The 25,178-nt window shown below is 33.3% G+C and overlaps 1 pseudogene; it reads left to right on the plus strand.

Annotated features, from left to right (window-relative positions):
• Window positions 1–19,008: 19,008 nt before the first annotated feature.
• Window positions 19,009–23,030, plus strand: LOC120187568 (annotated as a pseudogene).
• Window positions 23,031–25,178: the final 2,148 nt, after the last annotated feature.

The following is a 25,178-nucleotide window of genomic DNA, read 5'->3' on the forward strand; positions in this document are numbered from 1 at the left end:
TCTACGATTTAGGGGTATTTTTATATTTTTCGACCACCGTGAATAGTGACCAGTGGCTGGAATAGTGATTGGCGATGGTCGGAATAGTAACCGGTGGTAACCGGCCAGTGACCGGCTGTGGTGGACCGGTGGCTAAGTTTAGAGAGAAGTGAGAGCTTCTCTCTCTTTCGAGAGAGAAGCAAAATGAAGAAATGAGGAATTTTGGGAATTTTAGGCTATTTAAGGTCTATTTATACCCTCCTCAAAATTACGTCATTTTGGGGGAGGGACTTATGTGTAATTTTTATCTGGGAAGAATCACGCGTGTAGCCATCCTAGTTTTGTCACTTTATATTTCAGTCACTAAAATCAACTTCTAATTATTTTAATTTGGCTTTATAGTTCTATTTAATTTATAAATTAAATACATCTTTGAATATTTAAATTTCTAATAACAGAGACAATTTATAATTAATATATACCAATTTTGGGCGTTGTGGGGTGATAATCCTTCCCCAAACGTAATCAACCACGAATCCATTTTTATTATTAAAAAGAACGAATTTTTGGTTAAAACGCATACCAATTTATCTTTTAACTGATGTTTTCTTAAAAACTCTTTTAAAAGATAATTTTTAGGTATTCGACCTACCTGATCCAAAAGGCCGATGGCGACTCCCAAAACATTTAAAAAAAACCATTTATTCACACATCACTTTTCCCGCCAAGTAAAAATTTCGTGCCCGTGCGAAAACCGGTTACGACAGCTTGGCGACTCCGCTGGGGACGAGTCAAACTTTAAAATCAATTATTAATTGTCTCTATCAAATAGAAATTAATAATTCATATATTTAATTTATAATTCTTTCTTTTCAAAATTTTTATATATACTTATTATTTTCCTAATATTTATATATATTATTTTTTTATTAATGTTTTTATTTTATTTTCAAGTATTAAATTTTATTATTTATTTGTTTGTCAGGGGTTTGAATATTTCTGCTCACACACAACACTTGCATTGCATAACATAAACTTTATAATCAAGCTTGTCCCTTTTAAGTGGGAGTGAAAGCGACGTCTTCATGAGAATTTATTCTCCGTGTCAGACCTAGCAAGTAGCTTTCGGGGTTTATATGCTCTATGTCTTCGTGAGAATTTATTCTCCGTGTCAGGCATAGAGAAATGTGTCCCCTCGAATTGAACTCGATCCACTTTAGTCTGTGATGGATTAAGATTGAGGGTTTGGTAGTCCAAAGGGGCACCGACAAGGACAGTTCGAGTACCTTTACTCTTAGAACTGAAAACCCTGCATTTAATCAACCCTAGAAACTCTCCTGATCTGAAACCATGCCGAAATTTTGTCCAAAATAGGTGTACACAAAGTAGAAATAAGCTCTAGCTTTTAATTTATTTGATTTGATTTTTTTCTGAATAAATGCATGCGAATTAGAAATCATGCAATTAGGTTAACTTTTCCAAACAAAGCATGGAACTAGAAAGCATGAGGTTAGGATATATACCATGATAGATAGAATCTTTTCTTTTCATTAGTTGGTATTAACCATTTTATTTTATTTCTTATTTTTTCCCATGCATATTATTTTGCTCTAACTTGTTTACATTGCATGATCATGGCATAACCAAAAGGTGTTGACTTGAAAGACTGTTCATCAAATTGGAAAGACTTCATAAATGGACAAAAAAATTTATGATCGAACAAAATATGATACAACCAAGGAAAGACATACTAAGAAAACCCCAAGGATAAAAGCAAGTTATGCACGCAAAGATCCTGTTATATTAATACCAAAAGTATTACACAAAGATCCTGCTAGATTGATACCAAAAGCAGTTTATGGTAAGAGCATCAGTCAGGGCATTCAGAGTAGAGGAGGTTTTTATGAAGCTCAAGCATGTTATTTGAAGGATCAAAACAAGAAATTGAGCACGGAAATGGAAACCATACATAAAGATTTCCAAAAGATCAGTCAAGCCTTTCAAAATGTTGGCATAGGAAACACCCCAAAATAGTGGATAACAGGGGTCACCAAACTGAAAAAGAACTGCAACATATATGAAGATCTTATCCAAGAACTTCTTGGACACAAAGGTTTTCTTACAAGGGAAAATGAGCAACTCCTAGAATTGACACAAAAGATGAAGGAAAAAGAGAATGTCATGGAAGAAGCTGCAGTCCAGACAAGCAATATGGCCCAAAAGCTGATAGACCAAGCTGACTTTACAAGGAATTGAAGCAGGCTGATAACTCAACTTTTGAGCATGAATGGAAATAATCTTAGTTTTAGAGAAGGTAAGAGGGAAAGTTATCCCCTATATGTAATGTTTTGTTGAAGTTAGGATTGAAAGTTGTCCCCTATATGTAAAGTTTTGTTTGATGCACGAAAACTTTTGTGTTCAATGAAATCTGTTCTAAGATGATCACTCTTGAGTAACACCTTTTCATACATGCATTTTCATTTTGCATCTTTGCATTTTCATTTATACTTTTATGTTTTCTTTTGTATTGCACAATTTGCATTCTTATTATTACATTCACATATTTACATTTGCATTTTGCATTTTTTTCATTTTTATGTTTATATTTATATTTTCATTTTTGCATTTGCATATTTGCATAATTACATTTTTTTTCAAACTATTTTACATGCATTTAATCATGAAAACTGGAATAATTCGTGGAGAATTCCATGACAGAATTTTTGAAATCAAAGTGGAGTTAACTTGGTCTTCCTAAAGAAGGATAATAGCCATGAATGAGATTTTAGCAAGGGTTGGTAGAATCAAGAAACTGCAAGAGCAATTTATCGAGACACAACAAAAGATGACTGATCAAGTAAAAAAGTTCCAGGATGATTCAAAGGAACAACTGACCAAATTGATGGACCTGGTGAATATTGTAATCCATGGAGAGAAACCCTTAGAGGATCCTGTTGTGAAAGATTTGAATAGGATTATGAATGATGTAGTTGATACAATGGAAGTAAATGACCAGAACTTTGTCAGGGAATGTGGAAATTCGATAAATCTCCAAAAATCGGAATGCGACAAAGATCAAGTTGAAGCGAAGCATGGAAGAAATTTCAGTGCCATTGAAGAAAGCTAAACAAAGAAAACATCTAGATCGTCAGTCACAAGAAAGCAAAGTAAACATTTGTAATGTGAAAGTGATGTCAGGGGAAATTCTACCCAAGTTTCCTTCAGTTTCATGCAGCAAGTTATATCCTAAGTTACGCAAAGCCCATCTTATTGGCCCATGTCAGGCTAAGCCTTTGTTGCCTCATTATCCAATATGGTATAATGAGAAAGTCTTTTGTGAATATTATGCTCGAATCCGAGGACACTCCATCGAGAATCGTAGTAACTTCAAACGACAAGTTCAATACCTTTTAGTTTATAAAATCATAAGAGTGGATGTTAATAGTCAGTCCATTTTGATCAAACAATTGGGATTCAAACCCCAAAATGAAGTTAACAAGGTCAAGGTAAATGAAGATCATACAGCAGAAGTTATTGAAAAGAAAAAGGGTAAAATTGAGGAATATGAAGTATGTATGACAGATTCAACTCCTGATACTTCTCTGATGCTAAAAAATGAGAAAGAAATAAAAAGAGAGGTAATTCGAGACTAGCCCACAAGTTTAATAATGAATGGAAAAAATATAACTCTGAAGAAACCCCAAATATTTGTATCAAATTTTCTGAGGACAAGTGAAGCAGTGGGCAATATAAAGAGTTTGGTGAATACTACTCCAATCACAGCTGCAAGATGTATTCAGAATTAGAACAAAACTATCATCACCAAAGGAAGCTGTTCTAAATATAAAATTGAGCCCAATTTCCACTCAGGGAAGAAAAAGATGATGATAGAGGCTGATCAGGAAGAAACAAAGATTTGAGCATTTGAGGGTTTATCCAAAGAAGTTGACACAAAAGATGATCAAGAAATGGAGGGCAAATGAGGACAAAAACCTTAGTCATATTACACACCCAACATTATAATGAGGCATGATAAATAAACAAATGGAAGTTGATATCTACCACTGTAGTACCTTTCATTTTCAGCATCTTGTTTGAACTTGTTTTTTGTTCCTTTTCTCCGTCTTTTGTACAATAAATAAATTTTTGTTGCTTTTATGGTTATGAACAAGGAATTAAGTTTTAATCTTGAAATTCTTGAGTATCAAGTAGATTAAATATTCTTTTAATTTTTCAAGAATTATAGATCTTTGGCAAGTGGTAATATTATATCTTCCATATCCCATCCAACGCCAATTACTTAACCCTTACCAAAACCAAATCCTAATACTACAATTATCTGAGACTCTAAAGAAATGTCTCTACCTACTTTTGAGAGACCAACTCCAGATGTTTACTGGTTTATAATACTACCTTCCACCATATACATGACTTCATAAGTCACACTTTTGTCCTTCCAAATACAAAACCATCATAAACCAAAAAACTTCAAAATAACCAAACTTTCAAATTATCCGTCAATTTTCCTGCAAGATTAGACGAGATGAGGCATCATGGATCAATTTATTGAAGATAATTTCGAGTGATTAGGGCATACTCAAAGAAGAAAAAAGAGATTGATTTAAATAAATATATCATGCATTAATTACATTGTTTTCATGTAAATGAAAGTTAATCTTGAATATTCATCCCCTTGGAGATACCTCTTTTTACAAAGACTTCTATGTATGAGACGACTGAACTTTGTGCACAGTTTAAGCATGCAAACTCATTGACATATCGCCCAAAGATGAATGGGGCAGTTGAAGGAGAAAATAAGAACGTTAAGAGGATCATTACAAACACCACTGAAACTTACAAGGATTGGTACGAGAAGCTACCTTTTGCCTTATATGCATATCGAAATAATGTTCGAACATCACTGGGGCAATACCTTATTGTTCATATTTACCGATTTAAGTTAAGATCCCACCACTCTGTATATTGAAGGAGGTAAAATTGGAGGAGGTTGAAGGGATCCAAGCTTGATTTGATCAATTAAACCTTATTGATAAGAAGAGAATGAAAGCTATTTACCATGGGTAGATGCATCAGAAACGGATGATGAAAGATTACAACAAGAAAGTACATACGGGAGAGTTCCAAGAGGGTGATCTAGTTTTTTTTTAAAAAAAGAGATATTGCCTATACATAAAGATTTCCATGGGAAATGGATGTCTAATTAGGAAGGGTCATATGTTGTAAAAAAGGAGTCTTTTCCAGAGGAGCATTGATTTTGGCAGAAATGGATGGGAAAGTTATGAGAAACAAAATAAACTTAGATTCTGTCAAGAAATATTATACTTGAAGAAGAGAAAAAAGAAAAAAAAGGAAAAAGAAAAAAGAAAAAAAAAGAAAGAAGGAAAAAAAAGAAAAAATTGAATCAAAATATGCGACTCATAGACCCTCAAGTTACAAGGTTGATTAAGTACTATTAGTTCAAAGATTCATATTCAACAAGAAGTGCAAGAAATAGTAGAGATGAATGAATCTTATGGAAAAATCCCCAGCAAAGCAGATCCAAGTCAAGCAAAGCAAGATTGAAGGCATCTAATTAAAAGATAATATATTCAGAATTCATTCCGCCTTTCAAGATTGATTTTTATTTGCAAAAATTAGTTTTTAAAATCTTTAATGCATGATATGAAAAATGATAAAAGGGGGTTCAAGATGTAAATTTTGAATAACATCTTGAAACCAAAGGAGGATTCGAGTTAAAAACCTAAAAAGGTGGCTCGAATATTAAATGGTGCAACAACGACATAAGAGATGATCTTAAGCTCTTAATGAAGCACCACACATCCCAAAGATGTTCCTGAGAGTCTGGAAACAAGAAGTATTTCTACGAGATGAGCATAACAACAAGAAATATCTCTACCAGATAAGCATAACAACCATTTCTTCAAGTTAATGAAAGCCCAAAGAGACATATATGCTGGACTAACCTGAGAAATCCTACTTTACCATAATCAACCTACACCTTAAATCAATCAATAATTTTGACACTTGCCATAGGACTATGATTTTTGAATGATTTAAAAGAGTAGTTGATTTATTTTATATTCATTAATTTCATGTCTTATGATTTGATTCTATTGTGAACTTATAATAGGCAATATTTTACAAAATTCTTTCATTCTTCGATAAAGAAATGAGAAAAAACATTTTCAAACAGGACAGTCTCAAATGAGAAAGGTCCTTGAAGCAAGTTGCATGTTCTACCTTTATTGTAGAAAAAGAAAGTGATGCCAAAAAGATGAATTATTTCACATTCTTGAAAGAAAGTGGTCCAAGAAGCCAAAAAGTCTGGAGAATTGAATTTGTAATGCCCTTTCTTGTGATATTATCAGCAACTCATCAAGAATAATTACCTTGTACTAAAGGGACATACTGAAAACCCATTTCAACTAAACCTTTCCATGGTTCAGGAAGAATTGGATATGGAGGTGTCTATCTTGAAGTAGTAGAAGAGCCAGTCACCGTAGCAGTCATTACAAGAAAATGCACCAACAAAAATCTTCTAGTTCATCCCGATGATGTTTATTTCTTCCAGTAAGGTTGTTATACTGGATGCTACCAATAACAAGGTCGAATTCGCCAAATCTATTCATTAATTGTTCCAACTGATCACCATTCAGTTCTTGCACATTTCAAGGATATGCCAAGATAGTAAAAGATAACCACTGCATCACTGATTCCAGAGAAAAGAGACAGAACATTGATACCACCGGGGAACAGGTCTCTAGCAGATCCTCTTCCTCGTGTATGGTTTTTAAGGGAAACCTAGAAGCATTTTCACCTCATCAGGTTTAAGTGGAACAAATTTATTCCTCCCAACCCATACCAGATTTTCTTTTCGGCATTCATCAAGAATATACTTCTGGACACTCAAAGGTGGCTCATCGTCATAAGCTTCAAAAGCCTTACAGATCCTTTCTATCAATTTGACACTTCCTGTACATATTTTTAAACAATTCAACTTTGTTCTTAGATCCCAAGAAGGCCACAATTTGTTGTTGTCAATAGAAAAGCATCATGTATAGTACATAGAGGAAGCGAAATTAGAGGACATATGTTCTCAATTGACAGATTATGAATATAGCCCATTTTTCGTGCAGCAGCACAAAAATACTTCAAATCTACAAATTCTGGCTCTACATCGTATAAGCACCATGACATTTCGGTCCAAACACCAACTAGAACAAGTACCACGTTCTCGTAGTAGAAATAAGGAGGCCCAATATCATCTTTTGGAATTGTTCTTTGAGTTATCTGATCTGGTTCGGTAGAAACCCTAAAACCAATAATTGGATTTGAAAGATAAACTGCATGATCGCCTTCATTAGGAAGCTTCTTTTCAAGCTTCCTCTGCTTCTTCCTTTTCCAAAAATCATAGCTCGAGTTTCACTTTTGCTTGTAATTGGGGTCATTGCATAATGGTTTCCTATCTTCTACCAGAATAAGTGCGTCAGCAGCCTTAGACATTTGAGCAACACATATAAAATCTCTCAACTCTGTAATTGATGAATTCAGCCGCATCTCTCCATGGCTATTGAAGCCTCAGCCTCTGAGTACCCTATTTTCGGCAAGTATAACAGTTTATTCTCCTCGTAAGAATAAGAATTCAGGAGTTCTTCTGTATCAGAAGAACTATCAATATCTGTGAAATCATCCTGAAAGATTGCTTCATAATCAGATGAGTAGTTATCAGAATCAACATGTTGCATGAGTGCGAATTTTTCAAGAACCTGTACCACTGTATATATAGTCTTGCTATTGCATCAAAGTAAGATTATTGTTAACATAAATTGGTTTCTCTCCCACAGAAAAGTATATTCCAGAAATAGCCTTCACTGAATACAAGGTTCACTGTGTCAGTCTGGAATGAATTACTAAGCGATTTATACCACTCTGTCCAACTAGATCCCACTAGATACAAAAAATGGGCACATCATTTAGAAGAGACACATATCTCAGATATTTTCGTCAGAATGATTGAGTATTTCTTAAGTTTGTGACAACATGAAGAGAATTCCTCAAATTATTTGACAACTGTTGTTTAATGACACCAAAATGAGAGTATTCATGATAAACAGATTTGAGGCACGGACAAAGCTGTAAGTACCCACAACAGTGCATTGTCAAAATTGGAACTCGTGGGGATCATAATATTGAAAACAAACAAACATTGAAAGTGAATCTGAAGCAGAAGGTTGGGGGCATTTTGAAGGCCCAATTCAGATAGATCCATTTCAACCATAAATAAAATGTTGGGACATTTTGAAAGCTCATGGCAATAGAATATTTGGGCATTTTTGGAGGTTCAGATTAACAAGAAGCAAATGATGGAGCACGTTGAAATCCCATTTCAATCATAATCAGGAATATTGACACATTTTGAATGTTTGTAATAGTCAATGTTGGGGCATGCTAAAAGCCCCATTTCAATCAGAATCAAGAGTGTTGATGTATTTTGAATGTTCATATCAGCAAATCTTAGGGCATGCTGAAGACCCATATCATCATGAGTCAAGATCATTGACTTGAGCAAATATTTCCAATGAGATAGAAAAGTATAAAGAATGAAAATGGAGAAGCAATGGCAGTCGAGCTGACTATACATAATTGCTTCATTCATCAAACAGTTGCATTAGGGTCCTGATGTTGAACAAATATTTACTCAACAAGTATGGTTTCAAATACCTAATCTTTTTAACCATGTGTCACATGACAGCATGATCTTTGTTAAGCTACATCACAGTTGCATGAATAAAGATGGTCCCCAGGCAGACCATTCGATCCAGGATTCAATTCCTCAAAATTTCGGCTTTGAATTTTATATTTTGTATGTCGGTGATGATTGGAAATATTTCTTTGAGATTCCCGACAGTTAGTTTCAATCATGTTGTTGAGGTTACAAAGTCATTTTTCACATCAATTTCGCTTACTTGATGACATTGAATAAAGAGGCTCAGCTTACATATATTGTCCTTTCCCGTTGTTACTGGGGTTATCATTGCCAGTCAGGATGAACTGAGTTTTCATCTATTTTGTTTATCATGTGCGTTTCATCTACATCAACAAGAATTCCATGAACTTTCTTCTGTACATGGATTCTATAGTTGATGTGTTTCTACTTCCTACAATTCTCATTACGGAATAAAACGTGATCAGTATCACACTTGTCTTGCTCAAGATGATATCAAGATCAGTTGGTATCTCTTATTCAATTCAACATTAACATATTTTGTGAATTTGACCAACTTTTTGGTCATGAAACACACCAACATCTCACTTCTATTCCCACTGAGTTTTGTTCTTAAGCGGTCTTGTGACATCATACAAAAGCTTTGAATACTGTGCAAAGAGATTCATTGAACAGAAATCCGTACAGAAACCATAAAAAAATATGAATGTGTTATCAAAAGCTTTACGAAAATCCGGGCAGAAGCCACGAGAAAGGATGAATGTATTGTCACATGTTTTACGAACCAGTGATTATGGTGCTGAACCAATGTTGCTATCATATGATGTTTTCATTTATTGATCTTCAACCCCAAGGTCAGAAGTGAGACATGATGAAGATTTCTTTCCCCGAAAGGGAAGTAGAAATTTTAACAACAAGAAACTAGTGGATCCAACTAAGGTTGAACGATAGGTTATTGTTAAGCATCTCGACATGATTTAGTCCAAGTTGCCTTGTTCGAGATCTGATTAGATGTGAAGACATGAAAGGAATTAGGATAAATCCTCCTTGTGATGTGTTTTAAAAGTTAAATTAGAACAAACTTTACTCCCCTAATTAATCCCCACTGAGTCAGACATATCTACATATACACTCTTTAAAGATGATAGATTCTCTTTTCAAATATGAACGCTTTATTGGATTTCTACACAAGTCCAAACGAAGAAAGCCGATGTTATCAAAGACAATAATGGAGCATCAAGGTCATAGTTCTGACTACGACAAGAGTTCCATAAATTTCTTATAAGACTTTCATGAGACAAAGGAGACACAAAGATACAAGTTGATCAAATGGTTCTTCAGCTTTATGGCATAGGTTGCTACACTGATATCCAAAGGTAACCCTGGAAATAAATGATGAAGTGAAGGAAGACCGAGTTCACCACTTTGAAGTCAAATGAAGATTGCATAAACATTCATGCATTTATAATAACATCATTTGCATAACAGAAAATACATTAGATTACTACATTTAATTACATTCAAACATAAGGTTTTACAAGTTTTCGTATGAAAAAGAAGATTCATGATGAAAAATACCTTACAAGAAAAAGGTAGAATTCAAAACCTCAAATGCAGGAATCACACAAACATCTGAAGAATAGATGGACGCAATTCAAAGAAGAAGTATTATTTTGGGGCATGTTACCCAATTAACAAATTATTTTAATAAGAAAACGATTTCCAAAGTTTCTCATATAATCTTTTATAAAAATGAAATTGTTGAATAGTAAGAAAATGATTTTCATAGTTTCTTACTTAGTAAACTATTTCCCACATCTGTAAGCCCTTCAGTGCATGATGTTTTCAAAGCCTCCGAGTCATCTATAAGACCTACAGTGCAAGATGTTTTCAAAAAGCCTTTGGGAGCTTTCTGATGTTTTTAAAGCCTCCGGGTCATCTGTAAGACCTACAGTGTAAGATGATAAAACCTCAGGGCTATTCCATAAGACCTTCAGTGCAGGATGTTTTCAAATAGTAATTTATCTCACTTGAGATTGTTTTTCTTAAAATAAACTGATCTCGCTTGAGATAGTTTCACTCGAAACAACAATTTATCTCACTTGAGATTGTTTTTCTTAAAACAAGATTTGTCTCGCTTGAGACAGTTTCACTAGAAATAGAAATTTCCATCACTCGATGGGCCAACATTTCCAGAGGAAGTTCATAATGAGAAGAACTCATCTGAAGAGGAAGGGGAAGTTCATAATGAGAAGAACTTGTTCAACCTTTTGCTCGATTCTATCCCAAAAGGAGATGGATCAGCACCAACATTTACAGAAGTGTTCATAATGAGAAGAACTAATCTGAAGAAGGAAGAAGAAGTTCATAATAAGAAGAACTTGTTCAACCTTTTGCTCGATTCTATCAAAGAAAGAGATAGATCAAAATTTCCAGAAGTGTTCATAATGAGAAGAAATCATCTAAAGAAGAAGAATAAGTTCATAATAAGAAGAATTTGTTCAACCTTTTGCATGACTCTATCACAAAAAGAGATATATCAGCATCATCATTTCCAGAAAGAGTTCATAATAAGAAGAACTCATCTGAAGAAGGAGAAGAAATTTATAATGAGAAGAATTTGTTCAACCTTGCCTTAATTCATCACATATTGTAACAACCCGGATATTTTCAAAATAATATTTAATTGAAATTGGAGGTTTTAATTGTGAAAATCGGTAAATTGTGGGGACTAAATTGAAAGATTTTAAAACTTGGAGCTTGTTTTAGAGTTAAAGAAAATTCAGGGACCAAGCCTTGAATTTACCCAAGAAAGTTAGGTATGTTATGTTATAAACGTGGTTTTCTGTTTCAAAACAGAAAACCACACCTCAATTGCTCCCAAATTCCCTTCCCCCTACGCCGGTTTCCGACTTAGATCCCGACGCCGTCCGAATTCTGATCGTCGTTTTGAAATCACCATCGTGTTCGTTATCGAGTCAGGAACAATCCCCTTAAATTAATTAAAGCGAAATGCTGCCAAACGTCGGGAATTTCAAGTCAAAGCATCGACGTTTTTTTTAGCTCTATCGTCGAGAAAATCTCAAATTCACCGCCGATCGTTGCTCCGTTTACGACACCTCCTGCACCATCGTGTTCCTTGTGCCGTTTCGAGTCCGCCGGTGTCATCCTCGGTCTCAGTCGACGGCGGCACGTGAGGAGGTGGAGCAGTCAAAGATTCGGTCGAGTTGAAATCGAGCTCTACGCCGTTCAAAAATTTGAACCGATCTTTGTAAGTATCTCGAAATCGCTCAAAATAAATTTTAGAAATTTTTCCGGGTTTGACCGGTTTTGACCGATTTGACCGGTCTGACCCGACCCGACCGTTGACCCGACCCGACCCGACCATTGACCGTTGACCGTTGACTTTCTTTGACCAAAACCTTAAATGGCTTTGACCGACCCTTAAACGACCGTAAATAATTTTCAAGTATACCTATTCTGATAGTTTTCGATGTCCCAAATCCGTTTCCGAAGTTCGTTTCACCAAATTCGAACCCAAAGGCCTCTAAATCGACGGTCAAAGTGGTTGACTTTGACTTTGACCAAGAATTTAAATTTTCGAAAAGTCATACTTTATGTTTTTCGACGTCCTGATTCCGATTCCGCAATCCGTTTGACCAAATTCAGAATCAAAATCCTCCAAATTGATAGTCAAACCCTGCAAATACTTATATACTTAAGAATTTTAGCTTTGAACAATTAAGTAGGATTTTAGGGCTGATAAATTATTATTGTTTGAAGGTACAAGAGACTCTCCGGATCGTTCGACAGCTCGACCCAGCTCTTCTAGATCAATTAAACCACGTATGCCAGTATTCACCCTTAAGACCCGTAAATTTTATGATTTTAAAGATTTGTTTATGTTACCCATTAGTAATATAGTGTTATTATAAATTAGGTTCGAAAACTGTAGCAGAGCGTGGTGAAACCAGCAATCAATAGATCTGCTATTTGAACCTATTATCGAGGTGTGTTCCCTAATTATTACTGAACTATTTTATTGGTTTTAATATGAGGTACACTGAGTTCTTTGGTTACTGTTTTATTGATGCACCAATTTAATGTGATGATTTATGGAATTTGTGTCACGGTGCAATTGAACTTTTGGATTGAATTACAATAGTATAGCTCTGATCAAGCTAATAAATAGAATGGGCCTAATATGACTCTTGGGGCCCCAAGATACATTAGGTGGGCTTCCCTTGCTGTGTGCTTAGGGTAAGCTATATGGACTTGGACTTACGGGCTTAAGGATACAAGCTATAAAGCTTATCCTTAGGTTGGCTTTCTTTTTGTTGTGTGCTTAGAGTAAGCTATATGGAAAATAGTTTGGGAAATTACTGATGGTGTACAAGAAAAGAGTTTAAACTATGATTTTCAAAAGTTAAACTCTTTTATGAATTTATGAGATTTACTGGGCTATGATTTGTTTAATGTACCTATTGTGATTTTAAGGTAATATTGGGACACACTGAGCCTAGCTCACCTTTCGAAAATGTTTTTCCCCCTTTCAGATACTGTTGGTTAGATACATCGGTTCGAGCACTTGGAGGATCAACATATCTCTTGACGTATATCTGATTGTAATGTTTTATCTTGCTAGTTGACTTTATTTTGGTGACATGGACCTTATTTTAAAGTATCGTATTTTAGGATGATGGCACTTTTGCTATTACTGTTCGGTTTATTGTGATTTTGATTTTGAAGACCTGTTTTAAATTAATTTATTACTTATTGGTATTATATTTACAAGTTGGGTTTTGATGGTATAATTTATTTCATGACATTTATAATGTGATTTTACATTGATTGAATAACAGTTTCAGAAAATGTCTTTAAGAATCATAATGTGATCCACTAGACTTAGTCGAAACGCATAGGCCGGGTCTAGGGGGTTACACATATGAAGTCGAACTAACAACCCCTCTTTCAGAGATCAGCATTTCCAGAAGGAGTTCATAATGAGAAGAACTCATTTGAAAAAGAAGAAGAAGTTCATAATGAGAAGAATTTGTTCAACTTTTTAATAGATTACATCACAGAAGGAGATAAATTGTCATCCCTAGTGGAAGAGTTCATAATGAGATGAACTAGTCCCAAAGAAGAAGAAGTTCATAATAAAAAAAAATTTATTCAACATTTCCATCTTAATCAAGAAAAGTCAACTGGACAAAAACTTATTGTTTTTTCGTCTTTGCTCTATTATTGTCAACACAAGAATGAGCAAAGAGGGACAGTTGTAAACACTAAGTTTTTATCTCATATTATTATTATTATTATTTTAATATTATTATTTAATAAATAATTTTATTACAAATCAGGCCAAATACAATAACCCGGAGGCCAAATTACAAAGGAAGCCCAACAGACTCGATCTAGATACAGCTAGGGTTTCATCCCTAACGGCCCAAAATGGATCTGGTAGAAACCCTAGGGTTCACCAACCCTAGGGTGATAATTTCGGCGCCGCCTCACCTTTCCAACTGCTCCGCCGCCTCCATTTAACCACTCCATCGTTATGTTCCCCAACCAGCCACTGCCATGACATCCACGTCACCAAAGACTCTAGAAGACTCAAGGAGAGCCGCACACATCGCAATCTGGTGACTCACCAAGGACCCTCATATGATAGATCCATCGAGAAGAACCTCAACAAGCCCTATAAAGGCACTCGATTTACATGCAAAGAAAAAGAAGAAAAAAAAGGAAAGAAGCAAGAGAACCAATCTACCAACAGCAGTAAAAAAATCGAAAGGAAAAGGAATGAGAGAGCTTATCACGGTCATCAGAAAACCAAAATATCGAAGGTATAAATTTAGATCTAGAAAATTCTAGGAGTTTTTAGGAAAAACGGAGGTCGGATTCGGCTTTAGGGTGTTTGGATCTATGATTTGGGGGTATTTTTATATTTTTTGACCACCGTGAATAGTGACCAGTGGTCGGAATAGTGATCGACGGTGGTCGAAATAGTAACCGGCGGTAACCAGCCGGACCGGTTATTTAGGCTATTTAAGGTCTATTTATACCCTCCTCAAAACTACGTCGTTTTGGGGAGGGACTTTTATGTAATTTCCATCTGGGAAGAATCACGCGTGTAGCCATCCTAGTTTTGTAACTTTCTATTTCAGTCACTAAAATCAACTTCTAATTATTTCAATTCGGCTTTATAGTTCTATTAAATTTATAATTTAGTCACTATTATTATACTTACATATTTATGGTAAATACTTTATTTAGTCCATGGTAATTTTAATAAAATTTATTTTAACCTGGATAATTAATATTGAGGCTAAATTACACTGTTAGTACATATCTTTTTTTATAATTCAAATTAGAATCTTTAGGTTTCATATTTTATATATTTGTCACTGTTTTTTATATAATTTTCATTTTGTCTATTAATTTATATATCTTATATTTTAATCCTATAATTTTAGTTTTCTTTTTTTGTTATTGTTTTATTTATTTATATGTTTAATTGCAATTTAATTTATATTATTATCATTTCAATTTCAATATGTTTAAATTATTACTTTAATCATTATTGTTATTATTATTATTTAGTCATATTCATTTATTTATTTATTTTATTTGTTTTTTATTAAAATCCTATTTGTAAATTTAATTTTATAAATTACTTTAAAAAAATAATATTTTAATATATTTATTTTTCAATATTAAGAAAGGACAGTCTTAAAGCAACTGGATGTCCATTTTTTGATATTTTTAAATAAATAAATATTTTACTTTTATAAATTATATATATTAATCTATTTTTTATTTTTAGATAAATGTTTTATTAATTTTTTAATACTAAGAAAAGAGCTGTCTTAAAGCACCTAAAAGTCTTTTTCTGGTATTTCTAAATAAATAAATATCTTATTTATAAAAATAAAATTATTTTGAAATATCAGGATTATAAATTAAATACATCTTTGAATATTTAAATTTCTAATAATAGAAACAATTTATAATTAATAAGTACCAATTTTGGGCGTTGTGGGGTGCTAATCCTTCCCCAAACGTAATCGATCACGAATCCCTTTTTATTATTAAAAAGAACAAATTTTTGGTTAAAACGCAGACCAGTTTATCTTTTAACTGATGTTTTCTTAAAAACTATTTTAAAAGAAAATTTTTAGGTATTCGACCTACCTGATCCAAAAGGCCGATAGCGACTCCCAAAACATTTTAAAAAAACCATTTATTCACACATCACTTTTCCTGCCAAGTAAAAATTTCGTGCCCGGGCGAAAACCGGTTACGACAATATTTATATTAAGTTGATTAAGTCAATTAATAATTATGAAAGTTCATCTTTAAATGGAGTACTATATTAAAAAAAGCGTTTTAATGAACATTAATTAACCGAAGCTTCAGCAAAAAAATTTATGTCAATTAATTTGATTATTTATAATAATTCCAATGTGTTTAACACAAGCGTATGAAAAATAAAGTTTTGACTTTCAAGAGTATAAAACGTAACGCAGATGGGATTGCGAAATGTGCTTGGGCACTGTCCCAAAGTGTCTATATGTACTACTGGAATTTTCCGAGGAGATTAAACAGATGACTGATAATGAGATAGATCGGAAGCGCTCTACCTCCGTAAACCCTTAAAAAAACAAGTTTGATTTTCACAAAACACAATACTCGATGTAGATGAATGATTTTTTTTATTAAATAGAGATGTTATAATTTTAGATGAATATCAAAATTCAAATTTATAGAGTATAATACAATATGTGTATTCTTAATTATTGAATATCTGTAAACAATCGATTTTAGTCACATTATAAATTTGGTTGAAGGCTTGCTTAGGCGTAGGTTAAATTGATATCGCCAAAAGGTTGGTCAAGTCCTTTTAAAAAAATATTTAGTGTTGATATTGGAGTTGGTTGAGGCAGAAACACGCACCAAGCCCACAATCCTCATTCGGGCAGTCACTTGGATTAGGTGAAATTTGTATCCAATAAAATCTTTAACAAATCAAGGTAATTTTCATTTACCCTTCTTTCGATTTATATGAAATGCAAGTGGTCCTCGATGGGTTTTGGAAAGAAAAATTTTAATTTTCCGTTGCATTTTATTCCACTGAGGTCAGAACTTTCTACCGGAAAACCCAACAAGTTAATGTACAAGGGACCATTTTGTTATTTATCGATAAATTTAGTGTCTAAAATATAACTTTCGAAACTTTAATGATAAAAATAAAAAATATACCCAAACTTTAATGACCATGACTGTAGTTTACCAAACATATTTACCGTTATAATTTGTTTTGATTAGGTGAAACAAAGTAAGACTTAAAAGCTACAACTATAAGGATTTCGGAGACCACAAAAAATAGGGTTAAATATATAAATGATCTCCTGAGTATATAGTGTAATTTTGTTGAGTACTTAAACTATTAAAAGTTAGAAAATGGTCCCTCAATTTTAGAACGATATTTTGTTGAGTCTTTCTACTATTAAAAGTTATAAAATGATCATTATACTGTTCATATGTTCTAAACTTGTCCTTTCTCATTAAATAATTGACAACTGTCTGAGCTGGATGTTAACCTGTTGACCGAGACATGATGAAATATGATCCTAAAATTGTTTGAACTAATTTTGTGGATCGACTCTCCGTTTATATTTTGACGCCGAGCTAGTACTTGAAAGCGATGATAGTACTAATGATATCATTAAAATATAATTTTATCATATCCAATTTAACATGTTAATATCCAAGTCAGATGTCCATCAATTTTTAATGGAAAATGATGGATTTGAAACATATGAATAGTCATGTGATTATTTTATAACTTTGAATAGTTAGGAGACTTAATAAAATATCGTCTTAAGGAATTATTGTATATCTTTTAATAGTCAAAATACTCAACAAAATAACACTCTATAATCAAGAGATAATTCAAATAATTTATCCTAAAAATAATCAAGTCGCTCTCGTAAAGTAGTCATTAGGAAGGCGCAAGTCAGTTATCACTTGAATTTGTCTTTGTTAGTCTGATATCCACGCAACAATACTTCTTGACGACATTTTTTTTTATTTTATAATGAGAAGAGGATTATTTTTTCTTATCATTACATCACATATTTCTTTACAACATTTAATTTAAAGATAAGTCTTTTGAATAAATATTTTATAAAATTTCGAAGTGCTAATAAGAAGCTCAATCATTGCTCTAAAAAGTATTCATTTAGTTTAGTATAATTATATATATAACTTCAATTTTGGTTTGATTTACACAAACCATTAATAACATTCTTGATTTCTATTTTGAAGGCAACCACTTGTATTTGGAAAATCAAATGAAATAAAATATTTTTTTATTTACTTCCACTTTAGTTTTACGTGCGTGTATTTTTAATGAGTGAAACAAGTGACCTGCAAAAAGAAAAAAGTGAAGGGAGAAAAGAAACAAAGCAGAAAATGAAGAGAAAACAAGGAGACTACCCATTCTGATCGGAGACCAATATCGACGTTTGGAGTCTTTTTCCAAAAATCCGAACGGTGAGACAATGACGAGCAACATACCAAAAACTTACGACGACCCAATGGCGGAGCAAGGTCGGCGACAAAGGAAGTCGAATGATTTTCGACCGTTTCATGATTAACAGAACACCTTTTGGAGAAACCGATTACAAATCCGAACTCCTCGAGACAAGATAATATTCTATATGTACTTGTAAAAACAACTATATTTAATAAATATATAAATAAAATTTAGATTAAATTATGTACTTAGTCATTTATCTATTTTCATGTTTCTATTTTGTTTATTTAATTATTATTTTTAAATTTAATAAAAAATTATTTTTAAAAATCATATGTAACGTTACATTTTGATTCTATTTTGATCATTCACTATTAAAAAATAAACAAAACTGTTGCATAATATTTTTTAATGATAACATGATACTACCTTATGGTGATACATCAATATTACCGCTAATTTTTAATGTCAGTGACCAAAATTTAACTAAAAGATAATATCATATAAAAAAATATTTAGTGATCAAAATAAAATTGCATAAATAGATGATTGACTAAATATGTAGTTTACCCTAGATAGATAAAGCAATACTTGAAATAAAAGGCTCAGTCTTCTAGAAGCAAATTTCTCCAATTATGCACTTCAAAGAAACCAATCAAAATCTATAAATCAATAAAACAATCCCACCCTAAAAAATTGACTCACTATTCATTCCGTGTTAGAAACCAAAAAAAATTATATGGCTTTCTCTTTCCTTTCCAAACTCTCCATTCTAACGTTCACCGCATCAAGTTTGCTAGTTTCATCTGTGGCTCATGATTTCTCCATTGTGGGGTATTCACCAGAGCATTTGAGTTCCAGTGATAAACTTGTTGAGCTCTTTGATTCGTGGGTATCTAAGCATTCCAAATTTTATGAATCCATTGAAGACAAGCTGTTGTGGTTCTAGGTTTTTACTGATAACTTGAAGCACATCAACAAGATGTTGAAAATTCAGCAATATAGGCACCGAAAGTGCCTATATTTAATGCACCGAAATTTTAGTTGAATTTTGGAAATGGTACAATCTCACATTTAGTCATTGTATTTTAGGGTATTTTCAAGATTAGTCCTTAAGCTTCAAGTATAAATACTCTAACCCATTTAGCTTCAAAATCATCCCAAATTATTCTAGCTTTCTCCCAATACTAGAGAATTTAGAGAGTTTCTTGAGAGTTGTTTTCTCTTTTTTATCAAGAGAGAATTATCATTGTTTTCTCCTTGGTAGATCGAAAAAAGTTGTAATTCTTATTTTCTCATAGTGAAATTCTTCTACCGTTGCCCATGGTTTTTACCCTATATTATTTAGGGGTTTTCCACGTAAATTTTGTCTCTTTTATCTTCATTTTTTTTCTCAAATTATCAGTAGCGATTTTGCTCTATCCGAAGCCGTCTTCCTCAATAATTGGAGATGTTGAAGACACCAATGGAGATGTTGACTGGTAAACCAGCTGATTATTCAAACCTCCATGTATTTGGATGTATAGTGTACGTAATGTATAACCCCCAAGAAATTTCAAAGTTGGATCCAAAATCCAGTAAATGAAAATTCTTGGGGTATGCTGATGGTGTAAAGGGGTATCACTTATGGGGATCCCACTGCCCGCAAAGTGATTATTAGCAGGGATGTTATCTTTGTAAAAGATAAACTACAAAGAAAAGAAGACAATGATAACGCTGAAAAGTCAGAGACTACACATATACATGTAGAAAAGGAGCTTGAACAAGGAGATTCTTCTGAAGCAGAACGAGCACATGATGAACAAGAACTAGAGAGTTCTGAAGCTCTAACAACTCGTCGAAATAACTTGAATTTACAACAGTTCGAGTAGTCTTGGTAATATGTCCTACATTGAATTTACATATAGAGTAGCTAGATGTTAAAATAACTTGGAAATCTTGAAGAATAGATTTACATGCTCCAGCCTGAAAGTTTTGAAGAAAAAAAAAGAAGAATTTGGTTTGCAGGTTGAACAAATCTCTGTACGATCTAAAGTAGGCGCCGAGGTATTGGTATAAGAGATTTGATTCCTTCATTATATTCCTTGGATATAATAAACTTAATGCAGACCCTTGTGCTTATTTCAAAAAGTCCGATGATAACAATTTTGTTATATTGCTGTTGTATGTGGATGACATGTACAAAGATCATATTGAAGAATTGAAGGAACAACTAACTAGGGAATTTGAGATGAAGGACTTGGGATCAACAAACAAGATTCTAGGGATACAAATTCACCAAGACAGAAGTAATATGAAGATTTGGCTTTCACAAAAGAATTACTTGAAAAAGATCTTGTCTCTATTTAGCATGCAAGATTGTAAGCCAATTTCTACCCCTCTCCCTATTAACTTCAAATTATCCTCCAGTATGAGTCCTAGCAGTGAAAAAGAGAGGATGGAGATGTCTCGAGTACCGTATGCATCGACAGTGGGAAGTTTAATGTTCGCTATGATATGCACAAGATCAGATATTGCACAAGCAGTGAGAGTAGTTAGTCGGTACATGGAAAATCCAGGCAAAGAGCATTGGAATACAGTAAAGAGGATCGTGAGATACATCAAAGGGACCTCAAATGTTGCATTATGTTATAGATGATCAAACTTACTTATCAATGGGTATGTCTATTATTACTATGTAGGGGATTTGGATAAAAGAAAATCTACTACATGATATGTGTTAAAAGTTGCTGGTGGAGCTGTAAGTTGGGTTTCAAAATTGCAGTCAGTTATGGCTACATCCACGACAGAGGCATAATATGTAGCAACTACACAAGCCAGTAAAGAAGCAATTTGGTTGAATATGCTATTGGAGGAGCTTGGGCACAATCAAGAGTATTTCTCTCTATTTTATGACAGTCAAAGTGCCTTGCATCTAGCAAGGAATCCAACATTTGATTCAAGGACAAAGCACATACGAGTTCAGTACCATTTCATTCGTGAAAAGGTGGAAGAAAGGATGGTAGATATGCAGAAGATCCATACCAAAAACAACATAGCAGATTTCATGACAAAGGCAGTAAATGCTGATACATTTACTTGGTTTCGATCCTCTTGTGGCCTGTCAGAGATGTAAGCAACATGATGGTACAAGGTAGAAAGAATGATGTGAATATATGATTGTTCCAATCAAATCTTCGAGTGGGAGATTATTGAAAAGTCAGTAATATAGGCACCGAAAGTGCCTATAATTAATGCACCAAAATTTTAGTTGAATTTTGGAAATGGTACAATCTCACATTTAGTCATTGTAATTTACGTTATTTTCAAGATTAGCCCTTAAGCTTCAGCTATAAATACCCTAACCCATTTAGCTTCAAAATCATCCCAAATTATTCTAGCTTTCTCCCAACACTAGAGAATTTAGAGAGTTTCTTGAGAGTTGTTTTCTACTTTTTATCAAGAGAGAATTATCATTGTTTCTCCTTGGTAGATCGATAGAAGTTGTAATTCATATTTTCTCATAGTGAAATTCTTCTATCGTTCCCATGGTTTTTACCCTATATTATTTAGGGGTTTTCCACGTAAATTTTATGTCTCTTTTATCTTCATTTTTTATTTTCTCAAATTATCAGTTGTGATTTTGCTCTATCCGATAGCCATCTTCCGTAACACAAGAAGAACAAGGAACTCAGCAGCTACTGGCTCGGGTTGAACGAGTTTGTTGATTTGACTCATGATGAGTTTAAGAACAAGTATTTAGGACTCAAACCAGTGTTTTCAAAACCAAGGAATCACCTAGGGAGTTAACTTACAGAGATGTTATTGATTTGCCCAATTCTGTGGACTGGAAAAATAAAAGAGCTGTAACACAAGTTAAGAATCAACGTAATTGTGGTAATTTGTTAAATCAGATGTTGGTAATTGCACTTTTCATGACAGTGATGGTTAAAACAATACATGAATGGAAGTAGTTTTTGGGCTTTTTCAGTTGTGGCGGCTGTCGAGGGCATAAACAATATCATAACCGGGAACTTAACTTCCTTGTCCGAACAAGAGCTGATTGATTGTGATACAAGTTTCGACAATGGATGCAATAGAGGTATGATGGATTACGTATTCGAGTTCATTGTCACCAATGGTGGGCTTTGTAAAGGTGAAGACTACCCCTAACTTATGGAACAAGGCACCTATGAAGAAAAGGTCATTTTCATGGAAAGTTGAGTAACTTCTTTTACAAGAAAGGGTTGGTTGATTAATCATTTCTCTTGATTGTTTTATATTCAGGAGGAAATAGAGGTGGCGACCATTAGTGGTTACTGTGACATGCCAGAAAATGATGAGAAAGTCTTTTGAAAGCACTGGCTCATCAACCAGTCAGTGTTGCCATTGAGGCTTCTGATAGAGATTTCCAATTCTATAGTGGGATAAGCTCTTTTTTATAATAGTATAACATGGTTATAAGGTAGTATATGTTTAAAGGTTTTCTTAATATATTGACAATGTACATGCATAGACACAACTACTCAAACTCTGGTAGAAAAAAAATAGTTTCTTTTATTTAAATTGGGTTTACAGGGAGTATTCGATGGGAAGTATGGAACCAAGTTAGGTATGGAACATCAAAGGGTTCAAATTATGTAATTCCAAAGAATTCGTGGGGGCAAACATTGGGAGAAAAATGGTACATAAGGATGAAGAGGGACACTGGAAAACCTCAAGGCCTTTGTGGTATAAATAAAATGGCTTCTTATCCCACCAAGAGCAATTGAACTCTGACTTCAACATATGGGTTCAAAGAACTATTAAAAACAATTGTTAATCTAACACATAATACTAATAATAATAAATAAATATTATTATATAAATCAAACGAAGCAAAATAAATAAAGAATTGAAGTAGAGAAATGGAATTTTTTACTTGTATTTTGGCATGAAATCGAGGATAAGAGGAATCAAATAAATAGAAAATGAGGCTTTGTTGAGGCATGTATGAACAGTTTCCTTAAGACAGATTCGCCCACTCCTTGGTTCTTTGAGTAACGTTGGACACCGGTCTCCCAGGATACAACAAACGATCACAACAGTAAGCACAACTGTAGTGTACATTCGAACACAATGTTGCCTTTTTCTATCACTGGAATTAACGAATTTGGAAGGAATTTTCTAAGTACTTTCTTATTTCAAAGTTCTAAACTTACATGTTGTAACTTGTGTCTAAGATTTGTGCCTTAACTATCCTATATATAGAGGAGAGAAATGATTGAAAGGTTAAGACCTTTTGACGAATAATTAAGACCTTTTAGTGAAGACATTAGTTGAATAAGTCTAATTGAATAGATGCGACTTTAAACTAAAAAATAAGTCTATTCATCAAATGACATGACTTATTATAATTAAGCCCATTCACCAAGTGACATGATTTATATAAATGACATCAATTTGATTCAATTATTTATTATTTTTCCAACAATCTTCCACATGAATGAAATTGATGATTTCAAACACTGACACGTTATAGATTCTATGTTCGATATTTGCATAGGATAGGTAGGCGTCCCCCTTTGAACATTCCCTTATTAAAATATGTTTACCTTACTGATTGTCCAGTAGACGTGATGTCCTTGAACTGTCATGTTGTTTATGTAATCGATGACATACCTCACACAAATATCTCTGTAATACCCCAAATATCAGGTCAGTGACCATAATGAAAGGATATAAAATTTAGATGAAATGAATTTAATATTCATTTAATTGGGTTATTTAATAAAAGTGAATATGAGATTATTAAGATAAGTTCTGTTGGTCTCTCATCTTCTTCTTCATCATGTCCCGTGCCCCTAAAGCAAAGGTAAGGTTTTATCTAGTTAGTTTTTCCTTTCGTTTTTGGGTTGGTTTTGAAATCTTAAGTGTTATAGAGGCTTAAGGAAAGTTTAAGGAAGATTAAAACTAAAATATGAAAGATTTATTTGAGATTTAAGAAGATGAGTTTTTAAATTATTTGATGAAATTTGGTCTGATATTGAAGTTTAAAGGTATATTTGACTTTCCAAAGAGGTAAATAAGAGATTGGAAGCTTTAGAAGTAACTAAAAACAAGTTGGAAAATTGGTGTGATTCTTAGTTTTGAGTGTTCATTGGAGATTTTAGATGTTCTGAAAAGATTTATGGATGTAAGTTAGTTGGATTAAGTAATGATAAGTTAAATGGAATGATTGGTGATAAAAGTAATAGATTTAGGCAAAAATATGGTAAAATTTGAAGTAAAACATGTAAAATCTGGGTAAGGGTATCAATACTGGAAAAACAGTATCGATACTATAGAGTTAAATTTGATGAACCCGATGAACATTATCGATACTTATGCAAGTAGTATCGATACTGAAGTGGGGTATCTATACCAAGACGAATATATCGATACTATTATTGAGAAATGGATTCCAGAATGCAAAAATTGTATTGATACTGAAGGGAGTATCGGCACCATAGTATAGAAGTATCGATACCATAAGAGGGGTACCGATACTATTCAGCCTGGAATTTTAAGTTAGGATGAATTTTATTAGAATTTGAAAATAATAGTACTTTTAAGTATTATTATTTTGTATGGATGTTAGATAGAATACTAATATTTTTATGTATGTGTAATTATGGATGCTTGTGTAGACCGTAATCAGGCTCCTGAGTCCAGCAAGCAAAAAGACAAGGATAAAGTTCTCGAATAGTCGTACATCCTTAAAGCATAATAGTGAGGCATACCAGGTACTGCATTAATTGTACTTATATGAGATGAGGATGACTTGTGATGAGTCAACCTCGAATGTTTAATTTAAAGTATGTTTTACAGTATTTCAATATGTTTTCATAATGTTTATGCAATTGATACAAGAGTAATTGTAGAGTATGAACTGCTCTAAAATGAATAGAT

The sequence above is a fragment of the Hibiscus syriacus genome, unplaced genomic scaffold, assembly GCF_006381635.1.
Source record: "Hibiscus syriacus cultivar Baekdansim isolate YM2019G1 unplaced genomic scaffold, ASM638163v2 tig00113725_pilon, whole genome shotgun sequence".
NCBI lineage: Eukaryota > Viridiplantae > Streptophyta > Magnoliopsida > Malvales > Malvaceae > Hibiscus > Hibiscus syriacus.